Source organism: Arctopsyche grandis, chromosome 2 (genome assembly GCF_051622035.1).
Source record: "Arctopsyche grandis isolate Sample6627 chromosome 2, ASM5162203v2, whole genome shotgun sequence".
NCBI lineage: Eukaryota > Metazoa > Arthropoda > Insecta > Trichoptera > Hydropsychidae > Arctopsyche > Arctopsyche grandis.
The window spans coordinates 38,218,455-38,224,454 of NC_135356.1; the positions used below are offsets into that span (position 1 = coordinate 38,218,455).

The 6,000-nt window shown below is 29.1% G+C and overlaps 1 protein-coding gene across 3 annotated transcripts in view; it reads right to left on the reverse strand.

Annotated features, from left to right (window-relative positions):
* LOC143922430 (uncharacterized) overlaps positions 1–4,936 on the reverse strand; it is a 351,132-nt gene extending 346,196 nt beyond the window's left edge. Inside the window, exon 1 of one of the 3 annotated variants that reach the window (XM_077445659.1) lies at positions 4,886–4,936. The gene's annotated coding sequence lies outside the window, so the exon portion shown is untranslated. Of the gene's footprint in view, positions 1–4,857 lie in introns of all 3 variants that reach the window. The other 2 variants (XM_077445658.1, XM_077445657.1) reach the window with 2 other exon arrangements.
* Positions 4,937–6,000: the final 1,064 nt, after the last annotated feature.

The following is a 6,000-nucleotide window of genomic DNA, read 5'->3' on the forward strand; positions in this document are numbered from 1 at the left end:
TTTTACTTATTCTGTATTTTTCAAAGAATAGAATTCGACTACTATTTTTACCGTCAAGCATAAATTCATATATTAATATTGGAATTCAAAATCATCATCACGGATTTAATTGAAACTTAATTTTTATATTATATTGTCTGAAATAACTGTAAAATATAAACATTTTTAGAACAAAATTTAACCGTCAAAAAGCGACATTATGTATGTCAATGTTTAAATTTAATATTTGGAACAAAGTCTATGCAATTAAAAATATAATAAATATATATATATATATATATATATATATATATATATATATATATATATATATATATATATATATATATATATATATATATATATATATATATATATATATGTATCTGCACCTCACAGATTAAAGATCGCGTATCTAAATTTAGCGAAAATAAGTACACAATTTCGTTTTAAATTTTAAGATCAACACTGCTTTTAAATAAATTAGTAAGCAATCCCGTCTGGAAAATAGACATATGTATGTATGTAGATATGTATGTAATAGAAAAATAGACATACATATGTAATAGTTTTAGCTACATTCGCAACAGTCATATTTTTTTTCAAAAGCATGTAATAAAACAAACTTGGATAATTAAGTTTATGAAATGAACTTCTGAGACAAAGATATGTACAAATTAAAAACAAACAATTGTAATATAATTTCAATCAACAAACATAATTAATTACACTAATATATGAACCGTTATATTTGAAAGTGGCGAAATTCCAATCTTCAGTTCCTGAAAACACTATTTCTGTTTGACTTAATTCACGAATTGTTCAGAATCTCGGAAAAGCAGAATAATCACATTACAAGGTACCTGTATTATTAAATACCGTTAAACGCAAAACATATTTATTCTTCATTTCTAGATATTTCTGGAAATTATAATAAGTGGACTTTCAATTATAACGGCTCAATAGTAGTTCTGAAGTATTTAATATTTATTTATACAACAAAATATCAATACCCTTTAGGTATTACCTAAACACAATCGGCTTTACATATAGATCATCGACTTTAGAGAGTCTTTAATTAATATTATGTATGTATTAGATGCAATATGAGCATTTATAAGAATTGTAAATAGGTTTTTGAGCTATTTTTCCTATTAAGCTGTACATTAACATTAGTATAATATAATACTATGATTACTAACAAAATTAAATTAAAATTGTAAAATAGAAAATGATCGGTAGATCACTAGCTATTACAAAATATATATATATAAGATGTATTATGAAGATAATTTAGTAATAACAAAAAGCATTTAAAAATCAAATAAATATATTAATTTAAAGTGCTTTTCTGAAAGCATAATCTTATAGACCAGTATTTAACATAAGTTGACAGTTATTTTTGTATGTACATACATATCAGTTGATCAGTATTTTATTGTTTATAAATATTTATCAAAATTAAGAAAAGTGGACTTATGCAACTTTCAATTATAACGGCGCATATATATACATACATAATAAGGAAAAAAATTCGTGTATTATTTTCATTCCGCTTTTAACAACCCAATAATCGATTCCAAATTTTTTTTTAATAATCACAATTTTCAAATAGAAAGCCCCGCCCGTCGGCGAATAATTCGCATCAAAGCTAACATAATATTTATACATAGATATTATGTATATGCGAATATTTTTTCGACGTAATACCTTTAGTATGGTTTCAGCCCGTGGAATTACACGTGCGTATATTTATTATACATTTATGTATACGTATCTTATCATGTTTCGTATTTGTTTGGATGTGTCCATGACCAAACGAATGTACATACGTATCATGTTATATAATATATATGTAACATATAGTAGTACATACGTCGTTCAAGTCAAAAGTAACTGAAAATATTAGCACTCGTTTCGACAAGTACATACGTGCAAATTTCAAACGTGTTCTTTGCGAGCTTTCAGCTGAAAAATGCGAACACTCCGTCGCTGAAAAGTTTCACGTGTACGAATACAGATGCTTCTGCTTGTACCTAAACCGTTCGCCAAAACTTATATATATCTATATGTGCTTTGCTTCATTCTGCTGTCTTCGTTTATTTTTAAAAGCTTTTATTAACTTTCATATGTAGCTTCAAGTGTTCGGTTATGCTTAGGCTACTTTTTATTTTTATTTTTCGATTTAGTCTAGTGTAATTTTTGGCTCGCAATCTCCCGACTCTGTGATACTTTTATAAAGAAACAAACAAATAAATTACAATATTATAAAATCTTGAATATTCAAATATATCCATGTACATATGTATACTAGTCAACTTTCAACCTGTTTTTCAAGTCTAAAAATTACAATAAAATGGATATTAAATTCGGAAAAATTAATTCAGTCATATTCGATTGAAATTAGCCAATTCAAACTAGGTTTTTGAACTCGTTTTCCTATTATGCTGTACATTAACATTAGAATAATATAATACTGTAGCGTATGCTAAAAGGATCCGCCGTTATAATTTGTTTCGAGGATTATCTCCAGAGCAAGTCGGCTAACAATGAGATACCCCCGAATGCACTTGACCATATCAAGAATGAATGACCATATCAAGACATTCTGGACGGAGCACTGACAGTGCGGGTATCTCCTTAATCACCAATAAATGCTTTGAAACGACTTTGGCCTTTTACTTGGATCCTCCACCCACCCCTACGCAACAATACTATGATTACTAACAAAATTAAATTAAAATTTTAAAATTGAAAATGATCAGTAGATCAGTAGCTATTAAAATAGATATAAGATGTATTGTGAACATAGTTTAGTAATAATAAAAAGCATTTAAAAATCAAAATCAAGCCCAATTCAAACCCCCGTCATATTGTATAATACTTGATTGCACTGTTACATATTTATACGCAAATAAATTAAACATTACAAATTCATATTCCAAGGTGCGATTCAATTTGTAGGAATAAATAAAGGGCGCCATTTATCGGCCCGGCAAATAAAAATAACACCCCTCTCTAAAATAGCTCACACGATAGATTCGGTTTTCGCCCGGCCAATCAAACGTCAAATGGGTTGCCAGTAACAGAAATAAAATTTGACAAAAATAAATACCGACTCTAACAACCCAATCTTAAATGAATAGGGCCAACCCTAACTTAATCTAACCTAACCTAACCCTTTAATAAATAAGATATTATGATTACCCAGTAAAAATGTAATTGGTTTTGATTTCACTGAAACGTCAAATTTTATTTTTGTTACTGACAAACCGTTTGACGTTTAATTTGCCGGGCGAACGCGGATTCAATCGTACGAGCTATTTTAGAGATGTTAATTTGACATTAAATGTCGTTTTGACATTTGTCGTGTAATTTATACAGCAGTGGCAAAAATATTACCCCATAAAAAAATATGAAAAGCTACTAAAAATATAAATTGGCCGAATAATATACAAAAATCTACGATATAAAAATATAAAGGAGACCATACGATCGCCTTTGTGGTAGTTAGATTTTTTCCCGCCCCCCTAATGCCAAAAATAAGCAAAAGGGGTAATAAATTAGTACCGCCTACGCCACCAAGTAAGAATTTTTTCATTCCTTCTTAATCATACCCACAGATTCATTTAAAAAATAAGTCATACAGCCTCTTAAAATAAGAAACACGTTTAGATAACGCCATGGTAGATTTTATCTCACGGCGGCGTATTTCTTCTCCTTGAAAAAAATCTTTTACCCAATTAACTCAATATTTATTTTTTTGCAATTATTGGTCATACGTCTGTGTGTATGTAAATATTTGCTGCATTGAAATATTCTTGTAAAAATGGTCAGTAACTATAATACACGGTCAGTATATTTACTGATCAAACTGATCAATTGTCTAAACAAATTCGCATACATATAATTATATTATATTTTTGTCTGTATATATACATGTTAATATATATTTTTTATTTTTTTCTTTTATAAGGCATTCCTTTCTTTGTTGTTTTTTTATAATCTGTAATTAATATTATTATATAGCTTATTATTTTTATGATTTTATTAAATGTGTTGTTTGTGTATATATATATGTTTTCTTTTCGTCATGTCTAATTTCTGTAGTTAATATTTTGTTTCTTTTCTGTTACATTTTTGACCGTTGTGACGCATTAGGAATTACTGTAATGCTACAATCGTCCAAACTTTAAATAAATAAATATATAATAATAGTTACTGATCAACTGTAAATAATTTTGTACACCTGCACATTTGAAACCGGTCTAATGGAATTACGCTTCCATGAGGTAAAAATAAGGCACTTACAATTAACTCAAATCAAATATAATATAAAAGAAATTATGACGACATTAAAATCGCAGATACATATTTTTGAAACCAACACAAACACGAAACCCAAATTCTCAACATGATTTTGAATGTCAAACTGAATGAAAGCTTTTGAAAACGCCACAATTCGAAAAATTAAAAATGTTACATTTAAGGTTTATCATTTCGCAAAACACGTGCTGCTTCAAAACTTTAACTCATATATACAGCAAAAGAAGAAAAACAAACCATCAACAAAAAAAAAACACGCATCCAACCTACAAATGTAGTTGGCCTTGTGTATTCCTTCGCAAAAAACTAAATAGCAGTACAATATATTCCAAGTGAATAACGTAAGGCCAACGACACACACACACACACACACACTTTCAGCACTATAATTAAAAATAAAAAAAAATATTAAAAAGTTCAACAACACTTGACAACTCAATAAAAAAAAAAGTTAAATTATTTATTATAAATGTAGTCAAAAGTCGACACAAAGCGAATCGGCGTAAATCGTGTGAGTTTTGTTTGAAATGTTTTGAAATTTGGTTCGCGTACGTAAATATTTGGAATTTCGCGCACAAACTGGTTGCAAAACGGTGGCACGTGTATCCCACTCGCCGACGCGAGCGACACTGACAAACTTGTGCAGAGCCTCCAACGAAGACGAGAGAGCATCCGACAATCCTATACATACGTATGTATACATAGGTACACGTGGTTGGGTACCCAAAACCACGTGTATACTTGAATGTATAACAGGATCAAGGTGCAAGGAAAGGATTGGCCGATTGCTTCTTTAGTCTCGCTTTTACAAATAGTCTTAAGTGATAAGAATCTATTACCCAAACATTTTAATAATCATATAGTTAGGAATACAGATACACATTATTATAAAACTAGAAACAGGAATATTAATTAATTATAGGTAGAGTTAAGGGGGTATTCTAGACTAGAGGCATGAATTTTAGGTATTTTTTCAGGTGCAATAAAAAAAATATATATTTATTTTTAGTAGCCATTATTCTACCAAATATAATATTTATTAATGTTTGAAGAATACATAGAAAAAAAATCAAAGGAAAAAATTCAAAATTCAAAAAGTTACAGGCTGATGAAGTGAGGGGTCTCAAAAAAATGGTGCGCCCTGCTTGACACTCCTAGTATTCCAAAATCAAAAAGAAAATTAATTCTTAATTCAAACAAATGCTGCTATGGCATGAACTACGGAAAAGTCAAACAAAATTTTTTTCGCAAAATAGCGGTTGCTTGAAATAAAAAGTCTATTTTTTACCAGTTTTTTTGACTTTTCCGAATTTTTTAAAAATAGTTAAAATTATAATTTTGTTATATTTCATGCGATAGAGGAATGTATAGAAAAGGCTCACACCAATTTTCAAGTAAATTGGTTTAGTAGAACTTGAGATATCATGTCAACCGTCTCGAAAAAAGTAGTTTCGAGAAAAACGCGTTTAAAGTTTCGGGCTAACTTACTAAAGCAGCTATATCTCCGAAAATAATTTGAATTTTGAAAAATCCTCTTAAGGACATATTCTAAAAGGTTTAAGCTTTGAAAATATGAAAGAAAAAAAATCGATTTCTTCAAATTTCTAGACTAGAATACCCCCTTAAGAAAGCAAAAACTGCAGGAGGTGTTTTCCACAGAGGTGTTCAAATATATATTTCCCTTCCTGAGAGCAT